Raw genomic sequence first — 21,856 nt, forward strand, 5'->3', positions numbered from 1 at the left:
TCTATCAAATACATGGATTTCAGGGTGTTTTGCAGTAACGGAGACTATACTCATCAGAATTCACTCTCCTGGAGAAGGCAATGTAGAACACTACCACAACAGAAAATCATATTTTTCTATAAACGGCCAAGAAATTAGTGACCATAACTTATTAATAAGAGATGGGTTAACAGTAACAGTAAAATAGGCTCTATATTATTATTGAAATATTATAATATTGTAATATTACCACAAATATTACTATAACTTATAATAATTGCTTAAAATCGAATGTCTATAATAGCAATACGTGGGATAAAAACATCATCTTCTTTCGTTTTTCCACTTAATATTGCCACTCATATTACGTTTCACATGAGTTTTTGACACAAATTCTTGTTAGTGCATAATTTTGGTGAGTCAATATTTAGCAATAGTAGGTCTACTATGGCTATTCAATATTAAGTAAATTATGTGGTAGCAATCCTTGTAGTTTGAAAGAATTCTAGAATCCAGTTGTATAAAACAGTCTGCTCGCTATCTACAAAACTGCATCGAGGAATTCATAATACGGTCCTGGACTGCGTAAAGATACTTACTGCATGAATTATCTAGTTTTAGCCTTCATGATGTGTAACAACAATGTAATTTAATTTCGTGTTAAAATTTCCAAGGCCTCGTGAAAGTCTATGTTGAATACAACAGGCAATAATAAAGAACAATTGACTGTAGAAGATTTTGCATTTTAATATAATACATGAATATTTGATCTATTTATTTTTATTTTTATCTATTTAATTAATTTAACTTCCATTTGCACAATTTTAATGTTGCCTATGTTCTTCTCCTGGTTATGAAGGTGAAATGTGCAAACTTTGGCACATATCGGTCAAAGCGTGTAGATTTGTATAGAGAACATACACACGCACATACATACATACATACATACATACTTACCCACATTCAATTTTATATATTAAGATTGTGTCTGTTTGGAATGTTTTTGTTATTGCTATACTTGTATATAGTTTTGTGGTGTAATAAAAAAAATATAAAAAAAATTATAAGTCTCATGGCATACATTAATATATATATATATATATATATATATATATATATATATATATACTAAGAGATGTTAAAAAATACAGGAGATAACTGTTTTATAATTGAAATCACAGCGTAGTCGTGGCACACATTTCAGTTCCCTTGCCAAAATTCCAAGTTTTAATTCCTTCCTGAGAAAAGAAGTCAATAATAAAAGAGATAGAGACAAAAAAAGGAAGGGCAAAGAGAGGAAAATGAAATAAGAGAAGCAAGAGGGAAACAAAAAAATTAGAACAGTATGCCTATTATATAGGCCTGCGATGTGAAAACGTTTTTGAAAATTGTTGCTGTCCCTTACTTATTTTTGTGTACTAAAATAGAAAAATGACTCTTAAAATGCCACATAACGTACTTTTTTTTTCACAAAATTGAAATGAATGTTTGTGTGATATTATTTACAAAATATGGATGCGTCAGTTTACAGCAGTGATGTCAAAGCAAGCGCATTTTTCTGACCTTGACGTCGTGCGCGGGCATCAGGCGCTACGTATGGATGGAGAAATAAGCAGCCTGTTGGATTAAAAAAAACAGTGGAGTACAACTTCAAACGGAATGTGAAATTTTATGTCGTTATTTTTATATGGCTTCTTTCTGTTTGATATTATCTATACTGTCTGTAAAACAAAAGTACTAACACCAATTTCTTAATATTGCACTTGTGTTTTAAATATTAATAACATAATAAAGAGTTAAGAAGGAATATTCACATAAATTCCATAGTAGTATAATATTATACTGTATTAAGTGGATGAAACACATCATTCATAAAGAATGTTATATCTCAAAAAAGAGATTGAATATGACATGATAAGCTGGAATTGATATTGTTGGTATCTTTAGTCTTGTAAAAGTAATCAATGAACTAGTCAAAACAATATTACAGTACAAAGCAAAGTTACCTAGGTACTGTATCTGTTTTAAGTGTAACTAATATTACATAACAAAACACTTATCGCATTACGCTTTTTAGATGATATTGGTGAGCAACTCCTATCACCAAATATTAAATTATTTTTTCGAAACCTGCTGAAGCTATAGAGCTGACATTTTTACAACACATGGGTATGTATCTTTTATTTATGATGTAACAGTAGTTGCTTTGTTAATTCATTTCCTTACAAACATTAATTTTCCATGCGAATATTTTCAAAATTTGTAGGGCCTAATACACTATCTTCAGTAATACGTATTTACGGTATATTAAATTTACGAGAACACTTTTCACTACCTGTAAGACTACTAAATAAATAGGTCTATATCTGAAAATTTCACTTTACTATAAAACAAGTTGAGAAAATATTCCTTTTGAATAAAAAAATCAAACTTGTGAAAAATGAGCATTAAAATTAAAACTTACATTCTTATAATGCACTTATACTTCTCAGGCAGATCTAAAAATAAACATGGATACAGTTTTAATAAGTTCTCTTCCCTTTATCTATTGAATCAGTGCTGGCCATCCCTGAATATAGCTCGACCAAGCGGCATATACCACCCCTTTCGTCTGTCTCTTTCCTTTCCGCTGTAAAGCGCTCAGGCTCTCTTGGGCTCTAAAGCGCGCGCTTGCTCCTATGGACATCAGTTGACATGACTGTCATAAGTGATACCAATAATACATCACTTATGGTGCAACTAGGCCAGGAGATATTGATATAGGATCGCCAGTGCCTTTTCTATTTCATCGCCGATTAGCTAAATGTAATGTAATATAGCCTAATATTAATAATAATAATAATAATAATAATAATAATAATAATAATAATAAATGTAGTAAAATAGGAACGTTTCTTTGCTCTACTTGCAAAAGAATTCAAAGCGAGCCGTGTAACCAAGGCAACGTAACGTCTAGCCGGTGCAGTCGACCTACATGACTATTGCTCTGGTCACGCGAGCTGTAACCCCACCTGTAATAGATTATTTTGTAATGACGGGAAATTGCAGGAACCGCTGACTCACGCGAGTGGCTTGTTGCAAGACGTCGTCAGCTCAATTGCTGTGATTTTCTGTGCAAAATTCTATTCTCCTTCCCCGAAATTATTTCCACCTTCAGTTAATCTTCTTTGGTGTCGACGTAAACCAATTTCAAACTGTTTAAGGCAGCTACTCATTTAGTCTGAATGCGAACAGTGTTAATTATACGAAGAGAACAGGAAGTTTTAGCCACATTACTTAGGAAGAAATTAAATTTGCGCTTAATTAAAGGACGTAAAAAGATTACAAAAAAGTTATGAATAAAAAAATTGGGAGGGATAGCCTAAAGGGGACTTCCGGAAAGAAAGCTGCATGTAAGTTTCTCGAAATGATTTATAACAGAAGCTTTGAATAATATACTGGAAATGTGAACATGAAGGAAATGTATTATTGGTGCACTTTCTTTCTCGACTGAGCAGTTTTCAATCTACATTAAAAAAATCCAAGCTGAAACACTCTAATTAGCGTCCCACCGTTTTATGTAGACCTATTTATCAACGAATAACATCGTTGAATAAATTGAAAGATAATCGGCGTAGAGTTTTGTGCATGAGAACGCTATTTCACACACTGATCTTTCAACTCATGAGTAGTTGCACTCTCGCACCCCCCTTACAGTCCGAATTAAGCAGCGGTTGTTCACTGCAGCCAACAAAACTTGCCGGGATATATTTTACTACCCCACCCACCTTTTATACCAGTGCGGTCATGACGTTCTAGTTACGCTCGGCTGCATCAACATTCATTCTCACGGCGGCAGGTATACAATACGCTATCAAGAATTACAAATGAACAGATAATAAAATCCTTAGGAACATACCTTTAGAAAACAAGAGAAAAATGAATGAGGGAAATAAATAAATTAAAAGGCATGTAAAATAAATTTTAAAATGTATGTGTGCATATAATGTAAGAAGGTCTCCCTATGTATATATCGTCCTATTACTAGTAAAGCCGATTAAATCCACTTTTTGTGTAAAATAAGTTAAGTACAGTCCCCGACATGTCTTTCCGTGCTCTGTATTTTACTAAAATGAAATAAGTCCGAAATGTTGCTTGCAGGCAACAAACCAATTACTTTATTTGAAGAATTTATTATGATTTTTCGTGAAATAATAAAGTTTTAATTCCTATTTTTACAAAACTTGTATTGCTGGTCTTAACTGGTTTTACTAGTAATAGGACGATAAATAAATTGTACGTTGGTAAGTGAGTGATAGCTATATGACCGGATGTCAATGCTGTCATTCAACATTGTAACGCACTCCAGCCAAATAAATGAATGAATGAATGAATAAATAAGTGAATGAGTGTACGAGTGAATGAATGAAATGATAGAATGAATGAATAAATTAATGAAATGAATGAATGAATGAATGAATGAATAATTAAATCAATAAATAAACAAACAAACAAATGAATGAATGAATAATAAACAAATAAATAAAGTAAAAAAGTAAGTAAATAAGTAAATAAATAAGTAGGCCTAAATAAGTAAATAAGAAAATAAGTAAGTAAATAAATAAGTAAACAAACAAACAAACAAATAATACGCGTACTGCAGTTTAAAGAGAACTGGAACATGGCAAAATCTAAACCCGTGAAGAAATACTACTTCCAAAGGAAATGGGAATATGATTATTTTGTTGTTGAAGACGAAAGAATTGCTTGTTTACTGTGTCCCATCCAATTTATTTCTTCTCGTCATTTCAATATTAAACTACATTTCAACAAAGTCCATATTAATAATTATGGAATGCGCAAACTTTCGGGTAAGTTCATTATTACGAACTCTATATTGATTATTTATTTATATACTGTTAAATTAAGGACGTCACTCGTTGTGTTCATTTCGAATTGAAATTAATATTGACTTTCAAGGTTCATTACTTAAATGCTATAAATTTATGTTTCCGTAGGTGATGATATGAGGAAAGCTTTGGAAAATCTAAAACAGGTTAGGTGCAAAGAAATCTCAAAGAAACTACCGACAGGAAATCTAGCATAATTGTAAACCTTGAAACGAGATAACGCATTATAAAAACAATGAATTTATTACAACCCATTTTGAAAATTACATGCCGCCACTGGTGGACCTTTGCACGAGCAAAGAATGTAAACAACTCTACGCGGAAGTCTATCATCCCCAATAGAAGTGGGGTGAGGCTGACGTCATATTTCCCCTACGTACGAGTTCTGCAGGCCAGGGTTTGATGATCGTCCATCTCTGCTTCGTCATGTGGCCATAATGCCAGCAGTCGGTCTAGGTCATTAAAGGGAAATAAAACTATTCCAGCTATGACTAGTTTTTTTTCCGAAAGCAGTATATTTCAAGTGCTTCTCAGCCATTCCAGTTTTTGTTATATTTTTTATACCTTTAAATTCCATATATTTAAAATGAAATGACGTTTGTTAACTTTTATTATAAGAATTAAATTAGAAGATCAGTATCATTTCAGAGAAAAAAATTGAACAAATTTTTTTATTGTTGCAGAATAGTTATTTACGTAACTCCTTAAGAAACCTAGTCTTTACGGTACGAGGAAGATGTTTGCAGATGGTCCAGTTCAAAAGAGAAACAAAATGCAGATTGAGTTGTTTTCCTTTTGAACTGGGCCTTCGATTTGTACAGGGACAACATTTTATTTTTACTTCAATTTTTATTGTACCTCAGTTTTTTAATGTACTTCACTCCCACCCCTTCAACCGTCCTCCACACAGATCCAAGACCGCATATACACTCACAGCAACCTTACGCTCACAGTAAACAGTACGTTCCAAAAATATGTTAGCGTTTTCCAGTGACGAAAGAGCTTTCAATATTGCATCATTTTCCATTTGCCTACGTCGCACCCCGGTTTCCCCCACCTACTTCTATTCGCCTCTCTGTAAAGGCTAGTGGCTGGGCTGTCTTAGCTCTTTTCTGAGAACATTAATTTCTGTTAGTAATTGAACATCTACGTAATATTATACAACTGTTTAAAATAACTTAAATAAAAGGGCCTCGTTAAGTAATTAACTGTCACGTCATTTCCTCCCTTTCTACGACGCTGCGGCATAACCACTTGGACGGACAGTAGACAGCATGTCTGAGTAATTTTATCTGTGCGGGTTGGGCAGAAGTGAAGATTGAATTTACAGTACGTAAGGTACTCTTTTATAGAGTAGGTACAGAATTATTTCAACATGAGTTACTGATACGAAGTACGAACCTGGTAATTGGAAATACGTACAACAGTCTATAGTGCGATAATATGCACATTAGAACTGAAGCCTGTATGGAAATGAACGGCCACCATTTTCAAAAATGTGTTTAAATATCCATGTTATGATTATTTTTCAATTTAACTTCATTCTCTATAGTGTACGCTAATGTGCTGTAGACAGTATAATATACACTGCATAATGAATACGTTCGCATGGATAACTCAATTCGTGAGTAAAAACACTTATTGTTAATACTGTACTGTATTTTGATTAAACAAAAACCTAATGAAAATTATGAAACTCAAAAGCGCGATATTTCCTAGTTTATGTAAATGGATGAACTACTTTTCTTCCCTCCTATACCTAGTAAAGTGATTTGTTTGTGTATTACGCCAGTATCATCGAACTCCAGTCGTGGAAGGGGGTTAGCAAACTGTGTTTCCGGTTCTTAATCGTTGATCCAAAGGTATAGTCAGATTAATATTAGAAATGTTAGTAAAAATAAAATGCTGACCCTGTAGATGTGTTGCATGTGCGTTTTGCGTGAATCCGTTACTTCAGCGCTCATGCAGGTATGTTGGCATGTTAAAATTTGCGGAACTCACTGGTGATGTGGCTAGAATTGTGGAAAACCACCACGTAAGACAATGCAGGGCAGACACAAGACAAGAGAGATTCATCTTATTCCTTTGAAGGAAGATAAATTGCTGCTTCCCCTGTGTAAATCGCCCTCACGGCCGTTGGCTTGTAACTACAAACGTGTACATACGTCAGATTCAGTTTTGAATTGTTGTCTAGGCATTTCATTATTATTACCAGCGTCTGACCAGTGTGTACGTTCAGATATTTTACCCCTCACACACCAAAGACTCGCATGACGCTCTAAGCAAGCAAGAAGGCCTACCACACCACATACTCGCATTCCTGAAGTCCTAAACGCAATTACTTAACCTCTGAGTACCAGAGCCGTCCAAACTATTTCCTTTTAACTTATTTGCTTTAGCGTATATAATATTCTTATTGAATTTGGTATTCCCAAGAAACTAGTTCGAATAATTAAAATGTGTCTTAGTGAAACTTACAGCAGAGTCCGTATAGGCCAGATTCTATCTGATGCTTTTCCAATTCACTGCGGGCTAAAGCAGGGAGATGCACTATCACCTTTACTTTTTAACTTCACTCTAGAATATGCCATTAGGAAAGTTCAGGATAACAGGGAGGGTTTGGAATTGAACGGGTTACATCAGCTGCTTGTCTATGCGGATGACGTGAATATGTTAGGAGAAAATCCACAAACGATTAAGGAAAACGCGGAAATTCTACTTGAAGCAAGTAAAGCGATAGGGTTGGAAGTAAATCCCGAAAAGACTAAGTATATGATTATGTCTCGTGATCAGAATATTGTACGAAATGGAAATATAGAAATTGGAGATTTATCCTTCGAAGAGGTGGAAAAATTCAAATATCTTGTAGCAATAGTAACAAATATAAATGACACTCGGGAGGAAATTAAACACAGAATAAATATGGGAAATGCCTGTTATTATTCGGTTGAGAAGCTTTTGTCATCTAGTCCGCTGTCAAAAAATCTGAAAGTTACAATTTATAAAACAGTTATATTACCGGTTGTTCTGTATGGTTGTGAAACTTGGACTCTCACTTTGAGAGAGGAACATACGTTAAGGGTGTTTGAGAATAAGGTGCTTAGGAAAATATTTGGGGCTAAGAGGGCTGAAGTTACAGGAGAGTGGAGAAAGTTACACAACGCAGAACTGCACGCATTGTATTCTTCACTTGACATAATTAGCAACATTAAATCCAGACGTTTGAGGTGGGCAGGGCATGTAGCACGTATGGGCGAATCCAGAAATGCATATAGAGTGTTAGTTGGGAGGCCGGAGGGGAAAAGACTTTTGGGGAGGCCGAGACGTAGATGGGAAGATAATATTAAAATGGATTTGAGGGAGGTGGGGTATGATGATAGAGACTGGATTAATCTTGCACAGGATAGGGACCACTGGCGGGCTTATGTGAGGGCGGCAATGAACCTTCGGGTTCCTTAAAAGTCAGTATGTAAGTAAGTAAGTAAGTAAGTAAGTAAGTAAGTAAGTAAGTAAGTAAGCGTCCGGAGGATGAACATGGTTGAATTTCCAACTCAAATATTTCTCATATATTTACCTGAACTATTAAGGCTGCAATCTGGAATAATAGTCACACTTAGGGCGACAATGTTTAAAAGAGGCGCACACCTCGTGTACCAGTAGAGTTTGCTCTAGTGTAATTGCATCTCAAGTGTTAACAGAGCTCGAAATAAAAGTGAGAATGGGACGGAGGGCGTAAAAACGTTTAAAATGTGCGTCACGTTCACCTCAAGCACGAGAAGCTGAGTGCTTAACACGTTCCCTGTTCCCATAGTAACAACAAAGGAAATTCTAAAACACGAAGTCTTTTCCTCCACCCTTGTCAGTCGATTAGGATTATAACTTCCTTGAAAACTTACCTGAAAGAAAAGGGAACTTGGAATATTAACTGCGATATGAAAGTTATACAGGGTGATTCACGAGGAAAGGTAACAAAATTTGGGATGTGAATTCTGAAGGCATTCTGAGTCAAAAAGTTCATATGAATATGGGTCCGTTTTCGAACGGTTACGGAGATATGTCTGTTTGATTTCACAAAAAACTTCTGAGATTCCATTGTACTAACTGGCATTTAGAGACAGCTAATGGACAAATTTAAAGTTTATATTCACGTATGCATACATACCTAATATTCTAGATGTTGGGGTCGATGTTTTCGCACATTTTCAAAGGTACCTCCTTCTGCTTCAATGCACTGTTGCACTCGGGCGTGAATCGCGCTCATCGCTCGGGACAGTTGCTCGTGGCTGTTCTTCATGCCGCATCCAAAATACGGTCGATTTTCGCATCTCTCGTTTTTCACCTTCCTTTTGTATACCAAGTCTCTCTTCCAACCCCATAGACAGTAAATACTCTTCGATATGATACCCTTCTGTTCGGAAAGCGTCGTTCATATTCAGCGACGGCACGCAAGGAACTTCCATCTCACAAACCATAAACATACACAATATCGACGTATTCTGCAGTCGAAAATTTATAAGGCATCTTGAAAAACACAACTTAACACTTCCGATAACTGTACCTGTATAACTACTGTACTGTAATTAGCTGACTGAATTGATAAGCGATAGTGTATTTGTGTTATGCCCGGGATCTGTGTCATTACATCAGATAAGGGCAGGCGATTGGAAATTTGTAATGCCCCATCACCCGGTTTGTGAGGTGAATGAACTTATCCACGTCGCTCACAATGCAGTTTCCAATGTTACGTCATTCATTGCGATCCGTGACCTTGTATCACGTCAGCAGCATATGGTAACGTCTGATTCACATCGATTCGAGAAGTTTTACCAAAAAAATGCATCTAGCTCCGCCATCGTTCGAAAACGGACCTATGTTCATATGAACTTTTTCACTCAAAATGGCCTAAGATATCGTATCCTAAATTTCTCCGTGAATCATCCTGTATATTTTGTAAGGATTCTAGTGGTTAGCAACTATCTGTGGATGCATATTCCCTACGTATTGAACTTCGTGACTGTATATACCTGGACTGGGGTTATATTCTTATATTCTTCTTCATTGTAAGTTTTAAACTACAATATTTTATTACTATTACTACTACTACTACTACTACTACTACTACTACTACTACTACTACTACTACTACTACTACTACTACTATTCGTATTTATTATTATTATTACATTATTATTATTATTATTATTATTATTATTATCAATAATTGTCTTATTTTTTTGTTCTTAGTCTCATTTATTTTGAACTATTGTTCAAATTTTATTATGCTTTTTCCTTTCTTTATATATGTTATATATTATGTCTGATTTCTACTTACTTGTTGTTTACATCTTATTATTATTATCTTATTCAGATTTGTGTGTAAAATTGTAGTGTACTTTGTAAATTTGTAGTGTTTGTTGTAATGCAGTTTTACTCCTGGTTGAGTGTTAGAGAAGGCCGTATGGCCTTAACTCTGCCAGATTAAATAAATCATTATTATTATTATTATTATTATTATTATTATTATTATTATCAATAATTGTCTTGTTTTTTATACTTAGTCTCATTTATTTTGACCTGTTGTTCACATTTTATTATGCTTTTTTCTTTCTTTCTGTATGTTATATTATTATGTCTGATTTCTACTTACTTGTTGTTTACATCTTAATATCTTATTCAGTTTTGTGTGTAAAATTGTACTGTACTTTGTAAATTTGTAGTGTTTTTTGTAACGCAGTTTTACTCTTGGTTGAGTGTTAGAGAAGGCCGTATGGCCTTAACTCTGCCAGGTTAAATATATTATTTTTATTATTATTATTATTATTATTATTATTATTATTATTATTATTATTTTGTTAAGTTTGTATGTTGATTTTTTAAAATTATCTACAGAATTGGAAATGAGAACTTGATGATCTGAAAATAACAGGGTGGTGAGTTGTTTGTCGCGTGATATTGGAATTCCGATTAGGTTTTCTTTTTTTCATTTTGAAATGATATCATATAAATATATATTAAATAATGTCGATGATAATGAACATCCTTGACACACTCCTCTGTTTATATTGATTTTGAGAGATAATTTAGAATTGTATTTTATTACTATTGTATAATATCTATAACCGCATGAATTTACATTCTAAACTAAAGCGAACAAAAGTAGCTTCAAGAATGTTCACTAACTTCATACCCTTGACATAGACTGGTCTGAAGCTCAGGTGTGCAATATGCTGGCCTAGTACTGGAGTCAGCCACTGGAGCGCTGCGGTATCGCTGGTCGGTTTCAATTATAATGAGCCAACTTAATGAGTTGAGAATCCGTGTCTTAACCTCAGAATATCGATGCTATAGCCCCCAACTAATTCCATTCTAACTGGAGGGGGGGGATGTCCGGGTTTGTGGCCGATGAAGTTGGCTTTATTCGCTTCCTTCGGCGCCCGACCAATAGTCATACGGTCGACTGCAGTGCCATCTGGAACTTTTACACAGAACTTGTGCGGTCATTGTTGCAGCTTACCAAGAACGTGCCGACGAATGATTTCACTTAATTCGATTGCAAACATTTGAAGCTGTACTGCTGTTATCCGGGTTTGTAGCACCAACATAATTTATTCGTGTTTGATGTCTTTAAAATCGTTAGTAAAAATGTTGGACATCACAGAAATGAAAATTTTAAGGTGTATTGATGGAAAGACATTAAGAGATAGAATAAGAAACCAGGACATAGTGAGATATAAATATAATATTACAAATATAACAGAATGGATTAAAAAAAAAGAAGAATAGAATGGAATGAGCACATTCATAGGATCACAAATAGTAGTATGATCAACTAAAAGCATTGATGCTGAACTCAGTACTCATTTCACAGGCATTATCACCTTAATTCCATTCAGACGCTTAATAATCTAAGAGAGAGAGAGATCAAATTGCCTTACACAAAAAACGTTTATTCTTTGTCTATACTTAACGGTCTTACTAATAAAAACTCTATATACAGACGTTTAACTGTCTTATACTTATACAATGAGCAGCTCGTTTATAAGTCGTGTGCAAATTCCTTACTAATAATCACTACATACGTCGTGTATAACAGTATAACTGTTACACAGCTACGTCATAGTTTCGTCATTACTTTGTTTCGAAAGGTAATAGAATATCTGAGGTTCTCTATTGCATCCGGTAGAGCGCTCTAGTGTGGCGTGTTAAGTATCGATAGTACAACTGGCTCTAATCGATTACCACACTACATTTTGGTCAAAGAGTACAAGCTATAGCAATATTATTCTAATAATTCTATGATCTTTGGTTTGTTCTTCTGTGGTTACAAGGCAGCCATCATAAAATGACATCCGATACGAACAGCTGTTAGAGGGGCGGCCATTTTTTTCTCTATATACAACTCTTAAGGGGTTTCATGTATATAACTACTGCAAAGCAATTCCCATGTATAGTTACAGGGCGTTTATACATACATCGCTTATGCATGTTTTATTAGTAAAGTTTTCTGTCTTAACTCTGCAAAGTCTCGTATAAAAGCTATACACGGTTTATTACTAAGACTGCTACCTATACAGATTTCTAGGCTTGTTCTAAGCCGAAGATATGCGGGTCCGGTTTCGACCGAATATTATTTTTACAATTCATTTTAATATATCAATATGCTTGGTAAATTATTAATAAGTATTTAATGAATTTCAATCTTAAGGCATATAAACTTGCAAATGTTTATTTGCTATTTAATAACAATATATGAACGTTTTCGCCGTTTAGGGCATCTTCAGATATAACAAAACATATTATCTGGACCTATAATAGTATATTATGCAATTAACAAGGAAAATAGAGAACAATATATGTGATACATAAAGCTCATGAATTTCATGTATCACATATATTGTTCTCTATTTTCCTTGTTATTTGCATAATATGTTATTATAGGTCCAGATAATATGTTTTGTTATATCTGAAGATGCCCTAAACGGCGAAAACGTTCATATATTGTTATTAAATAGCAAATAAACATTTGCAAGTTTATATGCCTTAAGATTGAAATTCATTAAATACTTACGAATATTATTTATATGTTGCTTATTTTAGTAGGCAATGTCTTCTTCCGAATGTTTTCTAATTCCCTTCGGTAGAACAGATCCCTTTGTAAGAGAAGTGGCAGCTAGGGAGCTTGAAGCTCACAGAGTTACTTATCCACAGTTCGGAAAGTCGTTGCGAAAATGTATCATTCATGTAACTATTACTTTTTTAATTCCTGTCGTCGTCATCGTCATCATCATCATCATCATCATCGTCATCGTTCCGAAAACACAGATTCAAATCCAGACGAGTGAATACAAAATCAATGGTGCACGAAGGCGGTGTTAGGGAAGATTGTATCAGAACCTCCCCGTTCTCTTTCTATAATGTCTCCATTACCTTTAACACTCTATCTCCGTTGCAGAAATAAACGAGGAAACTAATGCACTCTACAGACTTCCTAACGAGAACAAATTCATTTGCTTATAACAGTTATGTGATCTATAAGGTTAAGAAGCGTCATTCCGGGAAAGAGATTCCGAAGAAAATGGCTTTAGAACCCGGGTAGAAAGTTACTGTTAACATTTTGAACAGACAAACATAACTTGTACGAAAATACTTTCAAATCATTCTGTACTGAGACACCTTGTACATCGGCGTTCAAAGATTCCTGACCCATAGTCATCGATAATTTGTTATGTAAGTGTGGCTTCTTTAGTTATTACTTCTGTTGACAGATGGCGAAGGACACTGTCGGTGTTGTCATTAATAAAAAAAGCCGCCCTAAATAAGGGTTCGAATAAATCGGCCTACTAATCAATTCATAAAGAATACTTAATCATGAAAACCAATTGTGTGATAATTTGAAAGGAAAAAGAAAACATTAAGCTAAATGATATGAAAACATAGGAAATCATTTACAATAAAAGTTTGTTGGGTACAAATGATTACTAATTATAGCTAAGGATGATTTTTAACACGTGAGATCCTATGGCATCAATCGTTGCATCAGAAATTTTATATTGTTTAAGTTGATTTAAAGTTTCACGTGGGATCGTGCCACGGGCACCGAACATGAGCCCAAAAACTGTCCAATGTGTGATGTGGTATTGTGCTCCGAGATGCTGACAACAAGGCTCATATATGACTTGTTTTTCACGACACACCTCTTGTGGCTGTTGCTCGTGCATCTCGAAACGGATTGTGGGATCAAGAATGACACCCTTATCCTTCTGCCGATCAATTATGATGATATCAGCCCGTCTAGTAGAGCCATCAGAAGAGACGCAACCAACCTCCTCATAAACCTCATAGGAAGCATCTGACGGATTGAAGATGCGATGAGAGAACGAACCGTATTATGTCTGTTGATTCGGAGCAATTCTCCATGACGGCAGAAACCCAAGACGTGAGGAAGCGTTTCTTGCTCGTCGCATCTTCTGCAACGGGTTGAGAAGAATTCAAAATTTCATTCCCCTCTAATGATTGTAAAAAGTACTAGCTTTAGAGGGAAACCACTGATATTGTGTTCTATGAGAACAGTTTATATTTAATCTACATCAACATTTTCCTAAACTTCTTTACCCTCCCCAGTAATAGTGTCATCTGTTGACAACGAGTAGAACTGCAAATCAAGATTTCAGGTATAACTCCCTGTAAAGTTGATTTGAATAATTTCGAGGGAAAAAATTGTTCCGGAGCCGGGTATCGAACCCGGGACCTTTGGTTTAACGTACCAACGCTCTACCACTGAGCTACTCGGGAACTCTAACCGACACCGACACAATTCTTCCCTCTATATCCACAGACCTCAAAGTGGGCTGACAACAGTCAAGCAACCAACTTCGAGTGCACACTAACTCCGTGTGACTTAAATTGTGGTTTTCTGTTCACGGACAGTGACGTGTATTATGCAAATCAAGATTTCAGGTATAACTCCCTGTAAAGTTGATTTGAATAATTTCGAGGGAAATTTGTGTTCTATGAGAACAGTTTATATTTAATCTACATCAACATAATACGGTTCGTGTTGATTTGAATAATTTCGAGGGAAATTTTTCCCTCTAAATTATTCAAATCAACTTTACAGGGAGTTATACCTGAAATCTTGATTTGCATAATACACGTCACTGTTCGTTAACAGAAAACCACAATTTAAGTCACACGGAGTTAGTGTGCACTCGAAGTTGGTTGCTTGACGGTTGTCAGTCCACTTTGAGGTCTGTGGATATAGAGGGAAGAATTGTGTCGGTGTCGGTTAGAGTTCCCGAGTAGCTCAGTGGTAGAGCGTTGGTACGTTAAACCAAAGGTCCCGGGTTCGATACCCGGCTCTGGAACAATTTTTCCCTCGAAATTATTCAACGAGTAGAACTGTTTCAAAGTTTATCAATTTGTTACATCTTTGGTTCTGACTTATCCCGTGGCTAGAAAGTTCGCGTACACGATGAGAAAATTGTAGGTCAGATACAGTATCTTTGAACTCCAGTGTACAAGTCAATATGGCACGTAGTTTGTGTGATAGACGAAGCAACTTAGATGTGAAAGTGGAAGAATTACGAGCATGCGTGTAGTCACCTCGAAGCTGAATAACTCGTTATCAACAGTTGTCGCAATTATGAATCGCGCATACACGGAAATGCAGGGACTTCGGCTGAAATGTTTTAATGACCGATTCACGAACCGACAACTTTCTGAATGAAGGTCGATTGCTGCATTACTCAATCGAGAATCTATTCGCACTGCACACCAGCAATCTAGATTTCTTTGATACTGATGTCAATATTGGGACAAATTCAAGAATGTTATATATATATTTTTTATTGGGTTATTTTACGACGCTGTATCAACATCTAGGTTATTTAGCGTCTGAATGATATGAAGGTGATAATGCCGGTGAAATGAGTCGAGGGTCCAGCACCGAAAGTTACCCAGCATTTGCTCGTATTGGGTTGAGGGAAAACCCCGGAAAAAACCTCAACCAGGTAACTTGCCCCGACCGGGATTCGAACCCGGGCCACCTGGTTTCGCAGCCAGACGCGCTGACCGTTACTCCACAGGTGTGGACAAGAATGTTATATATATATATATATATATATATATATATATATATATATATATATATTCCTACTTTTCACGTGCGATATTATTCTTCTAGAGTGTTAATATTATATTACATAATTCCATTGCCGCTGTAATTTAAATTTTAGTTCCTATTTTATTTTACTTATTTATTTTTATTATTTTTTATTTTCTATATTTCTCTTATATTAATATTGTATTATATAATTTCTGTAACTGTAATTTTAATTTTATTTCCTATTTTATTTTATTTTATATTCTCTTATAGGCCTATTAATATTATATCTGAACTGCGACCGAACACGAGCGCTGCTCATTCGGTCTCAAATTTTGTTAATACTACTGTATCTCCTTTTTTATATTGTTTGTATTATTTTATTTCTATTTCTCTTGTTTGTTTGTAATTATATTCTTTATTCTGTATATTTAAATTAAATAAAAAAAAAAAAATTAACTCTTCAAGAACATGTGTTGCACATAAGCAAGAATTCGATATATATATATATATATATATATATATATATATATATATATGTACTTCTGGAATATGGAATATCAAGACAGGTATGAATATACGGACAACAATGAGTTGTGTCAATATTGAACAACGTGGGCCGTGGGAAGTAGTACATTTAATATTGGTAGCAATGCATTGTATTAAGCACTGACATTATTAATATTGGCTGCATTACTGAACTAGTTAAATTACACATTGTTAAAAAGGAAATAAGATTTTAAATATACGTACGATAAATGCGATATTATTAATAATTATTCTTACAAAATCAAAGTCACATAAAACTATTCTGTGTGACATAACAACGAGACACAGTTATAAACATTTTAAAATTCCTCATATTTGTTCGGATAAAATTCCTGCACATTTAAAAGGCAAAACTGAAATTATTTCAATAATTTATTACTGTAATACAATGTCCTTTTAATTTTACTGAGTTTATTGGGAATCAAATCAACGACTTTTCCAAAATATGCCATGAAATATTTCATATAAAAAAATTTTATCTCAAAGAGGAAGTAAAATCGAGTAAAATTGTATCAAACTATTTTGTTTGAAATATCTCAAAGAATAACCCACTGAAATTAATGACATTACTTACAGTTCATTTTGTATAACAGAGTTACAGACTATGGTATATTTTTTCTGACAGATTTTCCCACCAGTTTAGCAGATTCCAGGAGCTAGTTAACCGGAACCCAACAGAGTTGGCAACATTGGTTCTCAATGAATCATTGGTCGGTGTCACTGCCTGCTGGATCACATCCTATGGCTGCTTACACTGCCTGCCCAATTAACGTTTATGCTACGTGAAAGAGTGACTTTGCATATACTGATTTATTTATTTATTTGATGGTGTCAATAAAGACACATGTCATCACAAGTTCCAGGTCACGTGGACCCTTGCCTTAATAAGAATATTGCTTAATATAACATGAGTACGTAAATGAAGTGTGACCATCTTCTCCGTCAAGAACGGAGACTGGTATGCTGGATATGTAGGTAAACCGGCGAAAAGGGATTATAAAGAATGGACACTTCGCGTCGGTACCTTTGATGTAGCCGGACTGATTTCAATGACCTTCAAGCCAGCTAGAGCGTCAGATTCTGCTTTCTCCCTAGAGTTGGCGCTGACATCACACCAGCTAGCAGTCGACACAGCGGAAATATAACACATATAATTAATACATCTAGGTAAATTATGTACTCAAATAAAATGAATTGGATCGATGAAATAATAAATCCGTCATTAACTGTAATGTCTAGACTCTAGAGTTCCTTTATAAAGAGAGTTGAGACGTTGACCTCAACAACAATTGAAATATGTAATGATTTGATAGCACTTAAAATGGAAAAACAAAACTCTTACGAGAAGTAAAACCATATCCCTATATTATATTATATATAAATATTAAACGAATTTGATACATAATTTTTATAATGTATTATATTATTTTGCAATATAATTTATTATATCTGAAATATAAAAAACTATTATTACAACTAGTTTGTCACTGAGAAATAAGAAAAAGCTGTTAACTTGAATTTATTTGAAGCAAAGCGTTACTGGATTATGCAATAAGGTAGGCGATGTTTGGATCCTGTGTCTCAATTCTATTCTCAATTATTATCTTAGCCTATGCTCGATTACACTAACCTCTAGCGCTTGAAAGTAGAACTAAACGCCTGCACACAAAGAAACAAAACACAGGAAAATTCGCTCAGTGTCCATTCTTTATAATCCCTATTCGCTGGGTAAACTTTTTAATGTTAATAGCGGTGGCACTGTCTGCCACCTAGCGGCAAAATAACTCTGATTTAGCAGGCAGCTGTTTACGCAGTTATAGGTTGCGATCCAGCAGGCAGTGGTCGGTGTAGATCAGAATCCTGGCTGTGGCAGACTTTCATTATTATAATAATGTTATTGTCGTTCAGCGAGTGTTGTGATGCACAAGTCTGAACAAACTGAAAAATATCGTCATATATTCTCAAATAATATGTAATTTTTCAAGTCCTCGCATTACAGGCTTACTCTTTTAGTAAGTATTGATGGATACTTTTCTTGTCACGTCTTGCAATCCATGGTTTAACCTACGTGTTTCCATTTCTGTTTTCTTTCCAGTAATATTCATATTGTAATATTTTGAACTAGTTGTAGCTAAACAAACATAATACTGCTCTTCATTCATTTATGCCTATCAGTAATCAAAAACATTTTATGCTCGACCATGCCGAAATGTAGTAATTATACACCTGGTAGCAGTCCTTAAATGCATGTCATTAAAGTACACCTATTCATTAAAGTTCAGGTTTTCGATTATTCTCGGATATGCAATCGAAAGACGTGGGAAAAGTCACGGAGGCTGGAAATCCAATACTGTCGCAGAAGGTTATGTTCTGTTACTATAATAATTAGCGTTAATTGTAAATAATATTCAAATAAATTCAATTGTTCATCTCGTTTTTCAATTCTAAATCAATTTCCAGCTTATATCAAAATTATTTCATGTTATTCTCTAAATTATATCAAGGTCAGTGACATTATTGTTCCTCGGAAAAAATCAATACTTTCGCGTCTGCGCACATCTCACAATTTACGATCTTGCACAAGGTCACTTCTGCTCTTCAGTGAGATGCGAATAAAATGAATACTTCTGAATAATTTCAAGTTAGAAATATGGTCGACCACAAAAAGTCGTATGAAACTTGCCTATAATGGTAATTAAGACGCTCGTATGAAAATTATGAAACTCGCTTGCGCTCGTTTCATAAACAAACATACTCGCGTCTTAATTACTATCATTATAGGCTCGTTGCATGATGTACTATTATTTTATTTGACTATAAATGGAGGTTGTTAGTTCTTGCTCCTTAATTTTAGGTTACCTTTGATAAAATATTTTATATAGTGTAATATACTCCAAATCCTACTTTTTATCACAGAACTTTGATCAAATATTTTATCATAAGCTTTGTCAAAGAACTTTGGTAATGTAATACCAGTCTACCTCGGGATTATGAAATCCGCTCATAACGTGTCTCGACTTCAGGCATTCATTTTCATGGGAGAGCTCAGGAAGCCCTCTGTCCACATGTCTGAAAACTTGGTAACCAACTAACAAACACTATCAGAGTGGAAGACAAAGAGAGGACATAGACCACTTCCTAGCGTGACAATGGCGGCGAGTCTAGCCTAGATAAGCCACCGGCGACTAACAGTAAATAGAAGTCCCTGGTTCGTGAAAGACATCCACTCCTCTTACACTAGTGATGTTAGAAAATCCCCCATTATACATTAGGGTGGAGTGAAAATATGAAGTTTATGGAATCAAAATATAATACCAGAGAAAAGTTGTGGGGGTGATATAAAGAACAATACAAAACATATTTTCTCTAGATTAATATTTAGAGCTGCTCCCAAAAGCATCATATTTTGAAATTTTCACAAAATTTTGAGGTTCAGATTTTTTAGCGAGAGAAAATTCTTCAGTGATTTAATGTGAACAGGATACCAGGAACATGTTTAAAATATACATTTTAAAAGATTCTGCATATTTTTGGTCCTTATTGTTTCATTTTGAAGTGTCACAGAAACCTCAATTTATAAGAAAATTGGGCAAAATCACAAAACTCTTCGGTAGGCTATGATATAATTAAGGTAGGTGTCCCTGATATGACCGTGCTAAGGTTTGAGAATTTTTCTAGCTGCCATTTTGAAAAAAAATGTAAACCACTTTGTTCTTACTCGTTCTCAGTCTAATGGACTTTCTTAAAACAATTTCCTTTCCCCATAAAAATAGATTTAATTGTCCAAAAAGTCCCAAGCTCCAAAAATCTACCTAGTGGCCATATCAGGAACATGTGCACATGATATGGCCACCCTTGTTCCATGTTCTACAAATCGTGATTGTTTTCAGTTTGATAGCGCAGTTGTGTTAAAATTAAATAATTTTGGTGTAAAATGAATAAAAATGACACTTAATAATCTTTTTTATAATTCAAAAGTGTAGTCAAAATAGGTTTTTCCATAAAAAAATAAGTTGTTTTTCTTAAAATACAAAATTTTTGCGTAATCCCAGCTATAAAGCATGTAAATTTGTCAGATGAAAAAATAAAAGTGAAATGAACTTGATATGGCCGTGGTGCAATTGATATGGCCATATCAGGAGCAGGTAAGCTTTCACGAAAATCGTTTGATTATGAACAACTCTAACACCGAGATCAGGGCAGGGCGAAGTATGAATTGGGTTGAAACTTAAAAAGCAACAACGTTGTGCCATTGTATAAAAAGGCAACCACTCGTATTCCTGTTAACCACAACTTATAGAACACATCCACAGCACACATGTAAAATAATTTTTATGAAAATTCACGCACTAAAAATAATTCGAAATTTCCTTCCGTTGCTTCGTAAGAATAATTTAGTGCAGTCGCTCTTGATGCCTCATTTTGATTACTGTGACACCACAGTCTACTATATACAGTCGCGAAGCTTGAGGTGTTTTTTTTTTTGCAAATCTCGTGATAAAGCGCTCCAAGCGGTTAGCAACTAGAAACAATAGACTGTCCATGGTCGACTTTGGACTGTGTCGTATTTCTATCGAGTGATAGCTCGTTGCGTATTTCACATTGATGCTTGTGAAATGTTCGTTATTGGTGTAATGAAAATGTTAATGGCTAAAATATAATAATTGGAACAATAATATGGGACAAGGAGGAGACGTTTGTAGTGCTATAAATTGTAGCAACAGTAAGAGAAAGAGGCCAGAGTTATCCTTTTTCCGATTTCCGAAAGATTCAGAAAGGTTCCTGAGTTTCCACAAGAATGCTGTGCAGAAACAAAACTGTTAATTTGAAGTTCTTTGTGACTGTTAGAATACATTATATCCTCAAATTTAACAATGAAATGTTTCAGTCTAACCGAAAGGACATTAGATACCGGTTAAAGTTCTGTCACTTAGGCTGCTAAATTTCCAGAGAAGTAAAGATTAGGTCTACTTTTTTTTCAGAGGATATATTTTTAATTGTAGCTATTAATTTTTTTATTATTTTTATGTGTTATTTTACTAAAGACGTAGAAAAATTAAGTTTGTTTTAATGAAATTTATTGGTCACGTTTTATTTTCAATTCTGGTGGGATTATTATTGCTTAGGCCTACTTTTTTTTTCAAAGGATATGTTTTTAATTATAGCTGTTAATTTTGTTGTTATTTTTATTTGTTGCTTTACTAGAGACGTAGAAAAAGTCTGTTACAATAAAATTTATTGCTCACGTTTTATTCCCAATTCTGGTGTGATTATTATTGCTTAACCTCATTCCACTTTGTTAACTACGTAAGCCTACACTACAAGTACCGATACACGT

At 34.6% G+C, this 21,856-nt stretch overlaps 1 protein-coding gene and 1 non-coding gene across 2 annotated transcripts in view; one reads left to right on the forward strand and one right to left on the reverse strand.

The window, feature by feature from the left end:
- Positions 1–21,856, reverse strand: part of LOC138708738 (uncharacterized) — a 1,008,888-nt gene that overhangs the window by 481,203 nt on the left and 505,829 nt on the right. The gene's annotated exons all lie outside the window — the stretch shown is intronic.
- TRNAN-GUU (transfer RNA asparagine (anticodon GUU)) lies at positions 15,161–15,232 on the forward strand. The gene has a single exon. It is a non-coding gene; the product is annotated as a tRNA-Asn (tRNA).

The sequence above is a fragment of the Periplaneta americana genome, chromosome 11 (assembly GCF_040183065.1).
Source record: "Periplaneta americana isolate PAMFEO1 chromosome 11, P.americana_PAMFEO1_priV1, whole genome shotgun sequence".
NCBI classification, from domain to species: Eukaryota; Metazoa; Arthropoda; class Insecta; order Blattodea; family Blattidae; genus Periplaneta; species Periplaneta americana.